The sequence below is a fragment of the Arachis hypogaea genome, chromosome 19 (genome assembly GCF_003086295.3).
Source record: "Arachis hypogaea cultivar Tifrunner chromosome 19, arahy.Tifrunner.gnm2.J5K5, whole genome shotgun sequence".
Lineage (NCBI taxonomy): Eukaryota > Viridiplantae > Streptophyta > Magnoliopsida > Fabales > Fabaceae > Arachis > Arachis hypogaea.
The window spans coordinates 116,299,605-116,316,955 of record NC_092054.1 but is presented as its reverse complement, the minus strand read 5'-3'; the positions used below and the strand labels follow the sequence as shown (position 1 = coordinate 116,316,955).

General features: G+C 41.0%; 1 non-coding gene and 1 pseudogene across 1 annotated transcript; one reads left to right on the top strand and one right to left on the bottom strand.

The window, feature by feature from the left end:
* LOC140182324 (uncharacterized) overlaps positions 1–17,351 on the top strand; it is a 177,071-nt pseudogene that overhangs the window by 12,101 nt on the left and 147,619 nt on the right.
* On the bottom strand, positions 2,587–2,694 carry LOC112780395 (small nucleolar RNA R71). Its single transcript, XR_003191236.1, has one exon. It is a non-coding gene; the product is annotated as a small nucleolar RNA R71 (small nucleolar RNA).

The window sequence follows — 17,351 nt, the reverse complement described above, 5'->3', positions numbered from 1 at the left end:
GTTCAAGCGAAACGAAGAGTGTGCTTAAGAACTCTGGACACCTCTAATTGGGGACTTTAGCAAAGCTGAGTCACAATCTAAAAAGGTTCACCCAGTTATGTGTCTGTGGCATTTATGTATCCGGTGGTAATACTGGAAAACAAAGTGCTTAGGGCCACGGCCAAGACTCATAAAGAAGCTGTGTTCAAGAATCATCACACTGAACTAAGAGAATCAATAACACTATCTGAATTCTGAGTTCCTATAGATGCCAATCACTCTGAGCTTCAATGGATAAAGTGAGATGCCAAAACTGTTCAGAAGCAAAAAGCTACTAGTCCCGCTCATCTAATTAGGATCTGAGCTTCAATCAAAAACTCTGAGATATTATTGCTTCTCAACCTATTAGTCTTCTATTTTATTTGTCTAGTTGCTTGAGGACAAGCAACAGTTTAAGTTTGGTGTTGTGATGAGCGGATATTTTATACGCTTTTTGGGGATAATTTCATATAGTTTAGAGTATGTTTTAGTTAGTTTTTAGTTTATTTCCAGTAGTTTTTAGGAAAAATTCATATTTCTGGACTTTACTATGAGTTGTGTATTTTTCTGTAATTTCAGGTATTTTTCTGGCTGAAATTGAAGGAGCTGAGCAAAAATCTGATTTAGGCTGAAAAAGGACTGCTGATGCTGTTGGATTCTGACCTCCCTGCACTCAAAGTGGATTTTCTGGAGCTACAGAACTCGAAATGGCGTGCTTCCAATTGCGTTGGAAAGTAGACATCCAGGGCTTTCCAGAAATGTATAATAGTCCATACTTTGCACAAGAATAGACGACGTAAACTGGCGTTCAACGCCAGTCCTCTGCCCAATTCTGGCGTCCAGCGCCAGAAAAGGATCAAAAACTGGAGTTGAACGCCCAAACTGGCACAAAAACTGGCGTTCAACTCCACAAATGGCCTCTGCACGTGAATTGCTTAAAGTCTCAGCCCCAGCACACACCAAGTGGGCCCCAGCACACCAAGTGGGCCCCAGAAGTGGATCTCTGCATCATCCATCATAGTCCACTCATATTCTGTAACCCTAGGCTACTGGTTTAGTATTTAAACAACTTTTAGAGACTTATTTTGTATCTCATGACATTTCAGATCTAAACTTTGTATTCTCTGACGGCATGAGTCTCTAAACCCCATTGTTGGGGGTGAGGAGCTCTGCTGTGTCTCGATGAATTAATGCAAGTATTTCTGTCTTTCTATTCAAACATGCTTGTTCCTATCTAAGATGTTCATTCGCGCTTAACTGTGATGGAGGTGATGAGCTGTGACATTCATCACCTTCCTCAAACCATGAACGTGTGCCTGACAACCACCTCCGTTCTATATCCGATTGAATGAGTATCTCTTAGATTCCTTAATCAGAATCTCCGTGGTATAAGCTAGAACTGATGGCGGCATTCATGAGAATCCGGAAAGTCTAAACCTTGTCTGTGGTATTCCGAGTAGGATTCAAGGATTGAATGACTGTGATGAGCTTCAAACTCCTGAAGGCTGGGCGTTAGTGACAGACGCAAAAGGATAGTAAATCCTATTCCAACCGGATCGAGAACCAACCGGTGATTAGCCGTGCTGTGACAGAGCACGTGAGCGTAGTTTTCACTAGAAGGATGGAAGGTAGCCATTGACAACGGTGATCCACCAACACACAGCTTGCCATAGGAGGACGTGCGTGCGTGAATCAGAAGACAGAGGAAAGCAGAGATTCAGAAGACAAAGCATCTCCAAAACTCCAACATATTCTCCATCACTGCACAACAAGTAACCTTTAATCCATGCTCTATTGTTTATTCGCAATTCAACTGATAAACATAATTGACTTCCTGACTAAGATTTACAAGATAACCATAGATTGCTTCAAACCAACAATCTCCGTGGGATTCGACCCTTACTCACGTGAGGTATTACTTGGACGACCCAGTGCACTTGCTGGTTAGTGGTACGAGTTGTGAAAAGTGTGATTCACAATTTGTGCACCATGTGACATAGAGGATTCCATATTTTCTTTTGTGTTCACTTTTTTTCATATGAGCAGGAACAAGGATAAGAACATTCTTGTTGAGGCTGATCCTGAACTTGAAAGAACTCTGAAGAGGAAGCTAAGGGAAGTTAAAGCACAACTCTCTGGAGAAAATCTGACTGAAAATTTCGAAAAAGAAGGAGACATGGCCAAAAATAATAATAATGCAAGGAAGATGCTTGGTGACTTTAGTGCACCTAATTCCAATTTACATGGAAGAAGCATCTCAATCCCTACCATTGGAGCAAACAACTTTGAGCTGAAACCTCAATTAGTTTCTCTGATGCAACAGAACTGCAAGTTTTATGGACTTCCATCAGAAGATCCTTTTCAGTTCTTAACTGAATTCTTGCAGATCTGTGATACTGTTAAGACCAATGGGGTTGATCCCGAGGTCTACAGGCTCATGCTTTTCCCGTTTGCTGTAAGAGACAGAGGTAGAATATGGTTGGACTCTCAACCTAAGGATAGCCTGAACTCTTGGGATAAGCTGATCACGGCTTTCTTAGCCAAGTTCTTTCCTCCTCAAAGCTTAGTAAGCTTAGAGTGGATGTTCAAACCTTCAGACAAAAGGAAGGTGAATCCCTATATGAAGCTTGGGAGAGATACAAGGAACTGACCAAAAAGTGTCCTTCTGACATGCTTTCAGAATGGACCATCCTGGATATATTCTATGATGGTCTGTCTGAGTTATCAAAGATGTCATTGGACCATTCTGCAGGTGGATCCATTCACCTAAAGAAAACGCCTGCAGAAGCTCAGGAACTCATTGACATGGTTGCTAATAACTAGTTCATGTACACTTCTGAGAGGAATCCTGTAAGTAATGGGACGCCTCAAAGGAAAGGAGTTCTTGAAATTGATACTCTGAATGCCATATTGGCTCAGAATAAAATATTGACTCAGCAAGTCAATATGATCTCTCAGAGTCTGAATGGATTGAAGGAATCATCCAACAGTACTAAAGAGGCATCTTCTGAAGAAAAAGCTTATGATCTTGAGAACCCTGCAATAGCATAGGTGAATTACATGGGTGAACCCTATGGAAACACCTATAATCCCTCATGGAGAAATCATCCAAATCTCTCATGGAAGGATCAACAAAAGCCTCAACAAGGCTTTAATAATGGTGGAAGAAACAGGTTTAGCAATAGCAAGCCTTTTCCATCATCCACTCAGCAACAGACAGAGAATTCTGAGCAGAATCCATCTAGCTTAACAAATATAGTCTCTGATCTATCTAAGGCCACTGTAAGTTTCATGAATGAAACAAGGTCCTCCATTAGAAATTTGGAGGCACAAGTGGACCAGCTGAGTAAAAGAGTCACTGAAACTCCTCCTAGTACTCTCCCAAGCAATACAGAAGATAATCCAAAGAGAGAGTGCAAGGCCATTGATTTGACCATCATGGGCAAACCTACAAGGGAAGAGGAGGACGTGAATCCTAGTGAGGAAGACCTCCTGGGACGTCCAGTGACCAATAAGGAGTATCCCTTTGAGGAACCAAAGAAATCTGAGGCTCGTCTAGAGACCATAGAGATTCCATTGAACCTCCTTCTGCCCTTCATGAGCTCTGATGAGTATTCTTCCTCTGAAGAGGATGAAGACATTACTGAAGAGCAAGTTGCTAAGTACCTTGGTGCAATCATGAAGCTGAATGCCAAATTATTTTGTAATGATACTTGGGAAGATGAACCTCCCTTACTCACTAATGAACTGAATGCATTGGATAGGCAGAAATTACCTCAAAAGAAACAGGATCCAGGCAAATTCTTAATACCCTGTACCATAGGCACCATGACCTTTGAGAAGGCTCTGTGTGACCTGGGGTCAGGAATAAACTTAATGCCACTCTCTGTAATGGAGAAACTTGGGATCTTTGAGGTACAAGCTGCCAGAATCTCATTAGAGATGGCAGACAACTCAAGAAAACAGGCTTATGGACAAGTAGAGGACGTGTTAGTAAAGGTTGAAAGCCTTTACATCCCTGCTGATTTCATAATCCTAGACACTGGGAAGGAAGAGGATGAATCCATCATCCTTGGAAGACCCTTCCTAGCCACAGCAAGAGCTGTGATTGATGTGGACAGAGGAGAGTTGGTCCTTCAACTGAATGAGGACAACCTTGTGTTTGAAACTCAAGGATCTCCTTCTGTAACCATGAAGAGGAAGCATGAAAAGCTTCTCTCACTGCAGAGTCAACCAAAGCCCCCACAGTCAAACTCTAAGTTTGGTGTTGGGAGGCCATAACCAAACTTTAAGTTTGGTGTTGAACCCCCACATTCAAACTCTAAGTTTAGTGTTGGGAGGTCCCAACAATGCTCTGAACATCCGTGAGGCTCCATGAGAGCTCACTGTCAAGCTATTGACGTTAAAGAAGTGCTTATTGGGAGGCAACCCAATGTTATTTAATCATATCTATTTTATTTTCTTTTTGTTATTTCGTGTTTTATTAGGTTGATGATCATGTGAAGTCACAAAAACTACTGAAAAATCAAAAAAATAGAATGAAAAAATAGCTTTAAAAATAGCACACCCTGGAGGAGAGCAGTCTGGCGTTTAACGCCAGAAATAAGCATCTGTCTGGTGTTTAACGCCAGAAACAAGCATCTGCCTGGCGTTAAATGCCAAAAACAAGCTACATTTGGGCGTTTAATGCCAGAAACAGGCATCAGTCTGGCATTAAACGCCAGGATTGCACAGCAAGGGCGTTTTACACGCCTAATTGGAGCAGGGATGTTAAGTCCTTGACCCCACTTGATCTGTGGACCCCACAGGATCCCCATTTTTTCTTCTCTCCTCTTCACACCTTTTCATAACTCTCTTCCCCAAATACCCTTCACCAATCACCTCAATCACTCTTTCCAATCACCTCTTCACCACTCACATCCATCCTCTCTTCCCCATAAACCCCACCTACCTTCAAAATTCAAACTAATTTCCCTCCCAAACCCAACCCTAATGGCCGAACCCTACACCCCCCTCACTCCTATATAAACCCCTCACTCCTTCTTTATTTTCACACAACACAACCCTCTCTTCTTCTCCTTGGCCGAATACATCTTCTTCCCCTATCTCCTCCATTTTTCTTCTTCTTCTACTACTTTCTTTCTTCTTTTGCTCAGGGACGAGCTAACATTTTAAGTTTGGTGTGGTAAAAGCATAGCTTTTTGTTTTTCCATAACCATTTATGGCACCTAAGGCCAGAGAATCCTCTAGAAAGAGAAAAGGGAAGGCAATTGCTTCCGCCTCTGAGTCATGGGAGATGGAGAGATTCATCTCAAAGGTCCATCAAGACCACTTCTATGAAGTTATGGCCAAGAAGAAAGTGATCCCTGAGGTTCCTTTCAAGCTTAAAAAGAATGAGTATCCGGAGATCCGACTTGAGATCCAAAGAAGAGGTTGGGAAGTTCTCACCAACCCCATTCAACAAGTCGGGATCCTAATGGTTCAAGATTCTATGCAAACGCATGGATCACTAGGAACCATGTTCAAAGTGTGAACCCAAATCCAAAGCATTGGCTTACCATGGTTCGGGGGAATACTTAGATTTCAGTCCGAAAAATGTAAGGCTGGCGTTCAACTTGCCAATGACGGAAGAGAACGCACGCCCCTACACAAGAAGGGTCAACTTTGATCAAAGGTTGGACCAAGTCCTCATAGACATATGTGAGGAAGGAGCTCAATGGAAAATTGACTCAAGAGGCAAGCCGGTTCAATTAAGAAGGCATGACCTCAAACCAGTGGCTAGGGGGTGGTTAGAGTTTATTCAACGCTCAATCATTCCTATTAGTAACTGGTCTGAAGTTACTATAGACTGAGCCATCATGATCCATAGTATCATGATTGGAGAGGAGGTGGAAGTTCATGAGATTATACCTCAAGAACTTTACAAGGTGGCTGACAAGTCCTCCACTTGGGCAAGGTTAGCCTTTCCTCACCTCATATGCCACCTCTGCAATTCGGCTGGAATTGACATAGAGGGAGACATCCTCATTGAAGAGGACAAGCCCATCACTAAGAAAAGGATGGAGCAAATAAGAGATCATGGACCTCAGCAAGAGCATGAGAAAATTCCCCACCATGAAATCCCTGAGATGCCTCAGGAGATGCACTTTCCTCCACAAAACTATTGGGAGCAAATCAACACTTCCCTAGGAGAATTAAGTTCCAATATGGGACAACTAAGGGTGGAGCACCAAGAGCACTCCATCATCCTCCATGAGATTAGAGAAGATCAAAGAGCTATGAAGGAGGAGCAACAAAGGCAAGGAAGAGACATAAAGGAGCTCAAAGGCACCATTGGTTCTTCAAGAAGAGGAAGACGCCACCCTCACTAAGGTAGACTCATTCCTTAATCTCCTTGTCTATTTATTTTTTGTTTTCGGTTTCTGTGCTTCATGTTTAAATATGTTTGTGTCTTTACTATATGATCATTAGTGTTTAAGTGTCTATGTCTTAAAGCTATGAATGTCCTATGACTCCATCACCTCTCTTAAATGAAAACTATTTTGAAAACAAAAGAACAAGAAGTACAGGATTTTGAATTCATCCTTGAAACTAGTTTAATTATTTTGATGTGGTGACAATACTTTTTGTTTTCTGAATGTATGCTTGAACAGGGCATATGTCTTTTGAAGTTGTTGTTTATGAATGTTAAATATGTTGGCTCTTGAAGAATAAGGAAAAAGGAGAAATGTTATTTGATGATCTGAAAAATAATAAAAATGATTCTTGAAGCAAGAAAAAGCAGTGAATAGAGAAGAGCTTGTGAAAAAAAAGAGAGAAAAGAAAAATGGCGAAAAAAAAAGAAAAATAAAAAGCAAGCAGAAAAAGCCAAAAGCTCTTTAAACCAAAAGCCAAGAGCAAAAAGCCAATAGCCCTTAAAACCAAAAGGCAAGGGTAATAAAAAGGATCCAAGGCTTTGAGCATCAGTGGATAGGAGGGCATAAAGGAATAAAATCCTAGCCTAAGCAGCTAAACCAAGCTGTCCCTAACCATGTGCTTGTGGCGTGAAGGTGTCAAGTGAAAACTTGAGACTGAGCGGTTCAAGTCAAGGTCCAAAGCAAACACAGAGTGTGCTTAAGAACCCTGGACACCTCTAATTAAGGACTTTAGCAAAGCTGAGTCACAATCTGAAAAGGTTCACCCAATTATGTGTCTGTGGCATTTATGTATCCGGTGGTAATACTGGAAAACAAAGTGCTTAGGGCCAGGGCCAAGACTCATAAAGTAGCTGTGTTCAAGAAGCAACATACTGAACTAGGAGAATCAATAACACTATCTAAACTCTGAGTTCCTATAGATGCCAATCATTCTGAACTTCAATGGATAAAGTGAGATGCCAAAAATATTCAAGAAGCAAAAAGTTACAAGTCCCGCTCATCAGATTGGAGCTAAGTTTCATTGATATTTTGGAATTTATAGTATATTCTCTTCTTTTTATCCTATTTGATTTTCAGTTGCTTGGGGACAAGCAACAATTTAAGTTTTGTGTTGTGATGAGCGGATAATTTATACGCTTTTTGGCATTATTTTTACATAGTTTTCAGTAAAATTTAGTTAGCTTTTAGTATATTTTTATTAGTTTTTAAATAAAAATCACATTCTGGACTTTACTATGAGTTTGTGTATTTTTCTGTGATTTTAGGTATTTTCTGGCTGAAATTGAGGGACTTGAGCAAAAATCAGAATCAAAGGTTGAAGAAGGACTGCAGATGCTGCTGGATTCTGACCTCCCTCCACTCAAAGTGGATTTTCTGGAGCTACAGAACTCCAAATGGTGCGCTCTCAATTGCGTTGGAAAGTAGACATCCAGGGCTTTCCAGAAATATATAATAGTTCATACTTTTCTCGAGTTTAGATGATGCAAACTGGCGTTCAACGCCAGTTCCATGCTGCATTCTGGAGTTAAACGCCAGAAACAGGTTGCAAAGTAGAGTTAAACGCCAAAAATAGGTTACAAACTGGCGTTCAACTCCAAGAGAAGCCTCTACACGTGTAAAGCTCAATGCTCAGCCCAAGCACACACCAAGTGGGCCCCGAAAGTGGATTTCTGCATCAATTACTCATTTCTGTAAACCCTAGTAACTAGTTTAGCATAAATAGAACTTTTTACTATTGTATTTATATCTTCGGATCATTTTAGTCTTGGTGACTCTGGTTCCCCTCTGGGGCCGATACCACTGAACTCCATTACCACTTATATATTTTCAACGGTAGAGTTTCTACACACCATAGATTAAGTTGTGGAGCTCTGCTGTTCCTCATGAATTAATACAAAGTACTATCGTTTTTCTATTCAATTCAATCTTATTTCGGTTCTAAGATATTCATTTGCACCTCAACATGAATGAGATGATCGTGACAGTCATCGTCATTCCCAACCTATGAACGCGTGCCTGACAACCACTTCCGTTCTACCTTAGATTGAATGAGTATCTCTGGGATTCCTTAATCAGAATCTTCGTGGTATAAGTTAGAATCCATGGACGGCCATTCTTGAGATCCGGAAAGTCTAAACCTTGTCTGTGGTGTTTCGAGTAGCATATGGGAAGGGATGGCTGCGACGAGCTTCAAACTCGCGAGTGCTGGGCGTAGTGACAGACGCAAAAGGATCAATGGATCCTATTCCAGTATGATCGAGAACCGACAGATGATTAGCCATGCAGTGACAGCGCATTGGACCATTTTCACTGAGAGGACAGGATGTAGCCATTGACAACAGTGATGCCTAACATACAGCTTGCCATAGAAAGGAGTATGAAGGATTGGATGAAGACAATAGGAAAGCAGAGGTTCAGGAGGAACGAACGCATCTCTATACGCTTATCTGAAATTATCACCAATGAATTACATAAGTATCACTATCTTTATTTTGCATTTTATTTATCTTTTAATTATTAAATCTCTATAATCAATTGAATCCGCCTGACTGAGATTTACAAGGTGACCATAGCTTGCTTCAAGCCGACAATCTCCGTGGGATCGACCCTTACTCACGTAAGGTTTATTACTTGGACGACCCAGTGCACTTGCTGGTTAGTTGTGCGAAGTTGTGACAAAGAACTAAGATTATGAACGTGTATATTGAGTTTTTAGTGCCGTTACCAAGGAATGGAATCGTCACGATTTCTGCGCACCAACCACCAAGCCCCCAAATGTTTACTTTTGAATTCCAAAGTATATATATAAACTTAATTCTCACCTAATACACATATATATTCCAAATTCAGCTTTTACGTAATAAAATAAAAATTGACTAGGGTTTAGGTTGTTCTTACCATACCCATGCAAAATAACTCAAGCCCAATAAGCTTCAAAAGCTAAATCGAACCTAAAACTCCAAATTGGACAAGATTTTATCACAAGGGTTCAATTTCACCATAAGAAAGGGGGTAGAGATTCTGGAACGAAAAATGGAGCTTACTGATGAAATTGATTCGATAGAAATGTAAAGCTCAACGCGCTGGACACGTGGCCGCGAACGATGCGGCAATCGGATCTCAAACGGAAAAGTTATAGAAGTGAGAAGATTTGATGCGGGTTAGGGAAGCTCCTTTTCCTCCCCTTTCTGTTTGGCATTGTGTGTATGAAATGGGGAAGAAGAAACTGCTGCTTCTTTTAAGTTATGGTTCCTGTTGGACCCACGGGTCCGGTTTAGGCCCCGGTTCAACCAGTTCGGCCCATCCGGTCTAATTTTAGGCCAAATTTTTTCGAAATTAGTATCAAAATTCTCGTTTTGATGAGCTCTATCCTATTTTGATGTTAGATTTTCATTTTTAATTTTCCTGATTAAAATTTAATTTATTGACTCTTTATTTACCGATTTTAGCGAGGTTTACATCCTACCCACCTAATTAGAAATTTTGTCCTCAAAATTCAAAGTGAGTTACCTGAAAAGAGGTGGGGGTAGTCCTTCTGCATCTCTGACTCAAGCTCCCAGGTATGCTCTTCAATACCAGCTCGAATCTAAGCTACTTTCACCAAATAAACCTCTTTCCCGCGTAAGCGATTGATGCTGGTATCATTAATCCTAACCGGAGTTACTGGAAGCGTCAGATCTTCTCTCACTTGAACTGATTCCGGCTCTAGGACATGACTAGGATCAAAAGTATATATACGAAGCTGTGATACGTGAAACACGTCATGCAGGTTCGAGAGATGTGGTGGTAAGGCGATCTTATACGCCATTGGTCCAATTCTCTTTAGGATTTCAAACGGCCCAATGTAACAGGGATTTAGCTTCTTAGTTTTGATGGATCTCCCTATACCAGCGGTCGGAGTAACCTTCAGGAAGACGTGTTCTCCTTCCTCAAATTCTAAAGGCTTCCACCTTTGGTCAGCATAGCTCTTCTGACGGCTTTGATCTTCAAGCATTCGACTCCGGATTTTCTTTATTTGCTCAGTGGTTTCACTTATCATTTCAGGTCCTATCAGGATCTTTTCTCCTGCCTCATACCAACACAACAGAGACTGACATTTTCTTCCATACAAAGCCTCATATGGAGCCATTCCAATACTCGCATGATAGTTGTTGTTATAAGCAAATTCTACTAGAGGCATATATCGATCCCAGCTCGCTGGCTTGTCCAAAACACAAGCTCGTAGCATGTCTTCCAAGGTTTGGATTGTTCTTTCTGATTTGCCATCCGTCTGAGGATGATAGGCAGTGCTTAGGCTCAATTGAGTGCCAAAGCTCGTTGAAAAGCTCCCCAGAACCGCGAGGTAAAGTGAGGATCTCTATCGGATACAATAGTGGAAGGTACGCCATGTAACCTCACAATCTCCTTAATGTATAGTCGCACCAACTCTTCCATAGTGCAACTTATCCGGATAGGAAAGAAGTGGGCCGATTTGGTCAACTGATCCACAACTACCCAAATAGCATCACAACCCATCCGGGTTCTCGATAAACCCAACACAAAATTTATAGCAATGCTTTCCCATTTTCACTGTGGAATCTCCAAAGGTTGAAGGTTCCCACTGGTCTTTGGTGTTCAATTTTAACTTTCTGACAAGTTAGGCACGTGAAAACATGCAACCCCACATTATTTTTCATTCTTGGCCACCAGAACATTGTCTTTAGGTCTTGGAACATCTTGGTGCTCCCCGGATGAATGGAGAACCCGCTCTTATGAGCTTCCTCCAACATGCTCTGTCACAAATCTCCGACATCTGGCACAATGATCCGAACCTTGAACCTCCACAACCCATTTTTATCTTCTGACACTCTCCATTTCTTGCCTTTCTCAATCGCTGGCAAAAGCTTATACAATTCTTGGTCATTCTGATGAGCCTTTAGTAGTTCCGCCTTGAAGTCGCTTGAAATTTATAACTGGCTTAGGCATAAAATCCCGAACTCTTCTCTGATTCCCAGTTTCAACCCTTGGAATGCTCTTAGTAACTCTTCCTCTCTTAGCATCATCCAAGTGGCACATAGGGATTTCCTACTCAAGGCGTCTGCCACCACATTCGCCTTTCTCGGATGGTAGTTTAACTCGAAGTCATAATTCTTTAGGAGTTCCATCCACCTCCTCTAGCGCATATTCAACTCTTTTTGTTCAAATAGGTACTTTAAGCTCTTATGGTCCGAGAAAACTTGAAATTTCACACCATAAAGATAATGTGTCCAAATCTTCAAAGCAAAACAACGGCAGCAAGCTCCAAATCATGAGTTGGATAGTTTCTTTCATGCGGCCTTAACTGACGGGAGGCATTAGCTACAACTTTATGATGCTGCATTAACACTCATCCTAGACCTTTTAAGGATGCATCACAGTATACCTCGAATGATTCTCTCGGCTCTGGCAACGCTAACACAGGCGCAATTGTCAATCTCTGCTTTAATGACAAGAAACTCTCCTCGCACTCAGGAGTCGACATAAAAGGAACATCCTTCCTAGTCATCTTGGTCAAAGGCAAAGCGAGCTGTGAAAACCCTTTAATGAACCTCCGATAATAACCCGCCAAGCCTAAAAAACTCCTTATCTCCGTCACTGAAGTTGGTCGCTCCCAATTCATCACTGCCTCAACCTTAGCAGGATCCACTGCTATTCCTTGCTTACTCACCACATAACCAAGAAATTTCACTTCAGACTTCCAAAATTCACACTTGGATAGCTTGGCATACAACATTCTATCCTTTAGGATTTGCAGTACTGTTCGCAAGTGCTCCGCATGCTCATCCTCTATCTTAGAGTAGATAAGAATGTCATCGATAAACACAACAACAAACTTATCCAGATACGGATGAAAAATCCTGTTCATGTAATCCATGAATATCGCTGGGGCATTAGTCAGTCCGAAGGACATCACAGTGTATTCATAGTGGCCATAGCGCGTTCTGAAGGCAGTTTTAGGAATATCCTCTTCCCTAACTCTTATCTTATAGTATCTGGATCGTAGATCAATCTTAGAGAATACACCGGCTCCCTGTAACTGGTCCATCAGGTCATCAATCCTTGGTAACGGGTATTTATTCTTCACAGTAATCTTATTTAGCTGTCGGTAATCAACACATAATCGCATACTCCCATCTTTCTTCTTTACCAGTAACACCGGCGCGCCCCACGAAGAAACACTCGGTCGGATAAAGTTCTTATCCAACAGATCTTCTAGCTGAGTCTTCAATACGGCCATTTCTAGAGGTGACATTCTATAAGGAGCACTCGAGATTGATCCAGCCCCAGGCACTAACTCAATAGCAAATTCAACTTCTCGGTTAGGTGGAAATTCATCAATGTCATCGAGAAACACCTCTGGGAATTCACACACTATCGGGATTTGCTCCAAGCTTTGATCATCACCAGAAACACCCGCAGTTAACAACAATATTCTCTGGCATTCGGCCCCAGAATAATTCACTATCAAGGAATTCAGGTAGCAGCTATTCGCCACAACCGACTCTTCTGTGTCTTCTGGCATAAAAGACACTGTTTTTGTTGAGCAATCGAGCAGAACCTGGTTCTTGGATAACCAGTCCAACCCCAGAATGAGATCAAGACCAGTCATAGGCAGACAAATTAAGTCATGCACAAAACTCACGTTGTTGTTTTCAAAATGAAACTTGGGGGCACCCTAACCTAGTCACCATAGCCTCGTGTGTGGCATTATACACCTTGAAATCATATCATGACTACTATTTTCAACCCTAACTCATCAGCCTTCTCAAATGCAATAAAAGAATGTGTAGCTCCAGAATCAAACAAGGCATTCAAAATTTTACCAGCCATCTCACAGTTACCTCTGATCAATGTCTCTGACCCCTCAGTGCCTACTGCAAAAGTAGTGTATACTCTCCCTGGTTGCTGCACTCTACCTATTTCATACCTCTTCTTCTCTGGGCAGCTATTAGCCAAGTGTCCAAGCCGTCCACAGGAATAACAGACTCCAGTCCCAAACCTACATGGCCCTGAATGGTACTTCCCGCATCTGTGACAACTCAAGTCCTGCTATGGACGCTTCTCTTGCCTTCTTCCCTGATTGGCATTGGCATTTGGCCTCCTAAAGTTGCCCTGCCCCTGATTGTTCTGAGGGACAAAGCCACCACGCTTGAACTGTTTGCCCCTAGGTCCAAAATTCCTCCCTGTAGTCCTCTGGAATGGCATCCTTATACTCCCTTTTTCTGCTGCAGCCTTTCTAACACACTTCTCAGCCACCCTGCTCTTATTCACAAGCTCTGAGAACACCCAGATCTCCATAGGCGCTATAAAGCTCTAAATGTCACTCTGAAGGCCCCCTTCATATTTTATGCATTTCCGCTCAACAAAGTCCTCAGGAGCTCCCTGACAGATGCGTTGAAAGCAGCACAGTTCCTCAAATTTGCTTGTGTACTCAATAATGGTCATCTGGCCCTGTTTCAGCTGAAGCAATTCTAGTTCTTTGGCATTTCTAACTGAGTTGGGAAAGTATTTCTTATAGAACTCTTCTCGGAACAACTCCCAAGAAATCACAACCCCATCAGGCTGCAGAATATGCCTCATGCCCTGCCACCAATACTGAGCTTCACCATGCAGCTTATAGGTTCCAAATTTAACCCACTGTTCATCAGGAACCTGCTGAGCCTGTAATGCTCGCTCGATAGCCTGTATCCAGTTATCTGCATCAGTAAGGTTCGAGGTCTCTCTGAAGGTCGGAGGGTGAACCTTCAGGAAGGAAAAAAGTGACATAGGACCATCATCACCATTAATGCCATTATTTCCATTATTTATTTAGTTTCCCAAGGCTTCAGTGGTCGCTTGCATTGCTGCTACCATATTACCTAAGGTGGCCATGAAGTCTATAGGATTAGGAGTATTTCCTAATGCTTCAGGCATAGCGTTGCCTATTTTGCCTCTACCTCGTGAGTCGACATCTGGTCCCTATACACACCAAACAAGTGATATCAAGTTGATCAGTCTCAATATCGCAAGTCTAGTGCTTTAAGTCCCAAATGCATGCTCAAGAATGTTTATGCCACATAAATCAGTTAGATATCCTAATAGCATATAGACACGTACACAGAGAATGCACAGAAGCATAATCAGTCCGTCCTCAGGCTCTATAGGAATGAACTGCTCTGATACCATAATGTAACACCCTACTACACAGAGTTTTACGCTTAAGTCGTAGAACAGAGGTAGTGTAGTGTTACGGACCTCTAACCATACAAACTGTACATATAATAGTGAAAAGAGATAATATACTAGGAGCCTTAAAAAAGGGGTAAAACAAAATCAAAAAATAAAAAAAAAAAGCGTAACGCTCGAGAGAAAGGATTACTTGCGTGCTAAGAAACCTAAAAGCTAAGGGTAGGAATAAGTAAAGAGTCACAAGAGTGCCAATAATACAGAGGAACTAGCTCCTGACTCAGCCTACGAAGCCAAGGCTGGCCGGATGTGTGCGTGCGCACACATCACTAAGTGTGCAAGCGCCTCACCTGTGCTAGCGCCACCAATAGAAGCCCTATCCTGGTGTGTGCATGCTTACAGGGGCGTGCGTACACACACTTTATAAAAAAATATCAGTTGTGCATGCGCACAGACAAGGTCGAATGAGGTGCATCATGTTCCCACAAAGAAGGATGAGCAGCACTACAAGACGACATAGTAAAATTTTAGGCGATAATGAAAAATCAATATCATATAAGAAGAAAGTAAATAAAAATGATATTAATTAAAACTTACATATTCAACGGAGATTCTGGCTCCGTCTTCCTCGGGGAAGATCCCTCGGAGGCCTGCTTTTCGAGTTCTGGAGGACAGCTATAACAAACAAAAGAAAGTAATTAATTTTTGGATTCAACTGAACCACAATTAAACCATGTAATGAACCGAAATTATCCATATTTGAACAAGCAAAAAACATACAAATCAAGTTGTTCTTCTTCTTCCAATTGTCGTGCTATTAGAGCTTCTTGGCACGCTTGCTGTTGTTCTTCGGGAGGGCTGCTGCATTAAAGAGAAAAGAGTTCAATAACTACTCGTGATTATCATCCTGTACCATTAAAATTAAGAAAAAGAATCTAGTTACAACTTAAAGGAAAAATGAAAAACCAATATCATATAACACAAAAAATTATAAAAATGATATTAATTAAAACTTACACATTCAACGGAGGTTCTGGCTCCGTCTTTGTCGGGGAAGATTCCTCGCTGTCCTGCTTTTCGGGTTCCGAAGGGTAGCTGCAACAAACAGAAGAGAGTCCAATATAAGAACACATTGAATTGATTTGTGGATTCAAATGATCCGCAAGTAAAGCATGTAATGAACCAAAATTATCCAGTTTTAAACAAGTAGTGAAACTTACACATCGACAGGTGCTTCTTGTTCCGATTGCCCTACCGGTGCTTCTTCACAGGGCTGCTGTTGCGATTCCAGAGGGCTACTGCATTAAACAGAAAACAGTTCAATAATGACCCCAAATTATTATCCTATACCATTAAAATTAATAAAAAGAATTTTATATGCAACTTACTCATTAACAGAAGTTTCTTGTGTTATACTTTCGGAAGGGACATAGGTAAAGGCATCTTTTATTAACTCTTAAGAGAACTCGGAAGAGACACGGCAATAGAAAATATAAGGAATGTAAACAAGGAAGAAGTCAATGTTGAATGATTAGAATAGGTACTGTGAAATTGAAACCTGCACATTGAAAAACTCACATATCCAAATGTTGAGAATGAGTTTCTTCTTGAACCTCAATAATTTGTAGGTTAGGATCAGGTCTAGTGCTACTGACATTTAAACATCAATTTCGTGTGATTAATTAAACAAAAAATATTACCTAAATCTAAAAGACCAACATAAATATTTTCAAATTACATAGGTGGAGTTTGTAAACTCTATTTTTGATGAATTTTCTTTCTTCTAAAATATTTTACTGGGGTTTCTAGGGTATTTTTCCTAATAAAAATGATACCAAATTAAAATCAGCAACCAAGATTAAAAGCAGAGGTCTAGAAATACTTGAAATTCATTTTTGGAATCCAATGAACCGAATTTAAAGCCTGCAATGAACGAATTTACTTGGTATTGGCCAGGGCATTTACAGACGGTGTGGAGCTCGTCTAAGTCTGAAAGAGAGGTCCACTGTGCAAATTTACAGTCGGCAGTCTAAGCAAAATAAATAAATATGACTCAGTGAATCCAGAGGAATTAGAAGACGTTTTAGGAAATGTTAGCAAACAAAGAAGAAGAACTCGATATAAGAAACTGAATCTTACATCTCAGGTAAATTTTTTCGCGCCTCTGTCGAGTCAAAGCAATCCAGAGCAATGTTTGTTGTCTGTGCTCCATCATTTCTTCTCTTTGCTCTCTTTTCTTTTAACAGCTGCAACGCCTCTCTTCTTCTTTCAACAGCGCTGACCTTTACTCGTTCACTTCTGAAGATTCATAAAATAAGTATCAATGAAGCTAAAATAAAAGTATCAATTAACCCAAGATATGATTTCAGAAACTTACTCGCTTTCAGATTCAGTTTTGCTTTCTGAATCTGTCAAAACAAGCTTGCTTGATTTGGTTTGTTTTTTTGCACCCTTTTCTGGTTGTTTTCTTTTCACTGTCGGAGTTTTTTCAATTTTTTTCTTTGCAAGACGTACAAACACATCGAATTCATACCGGAAAATAATATCACAGCTGTAATTTACTTAACAAGCACACACAAACAATTTTCAACAAAGAAAAGCCAAACTAAACTAGATGAACATTATACACTCAAAGAAATGAACCGAAAATTATCAATTCCCAAATTTACCCTTTTTTCCAGATTCGCTTGTGCTTTCCGAATCCGTCGGCACAGGCTTCCTTTTTATGCTTTC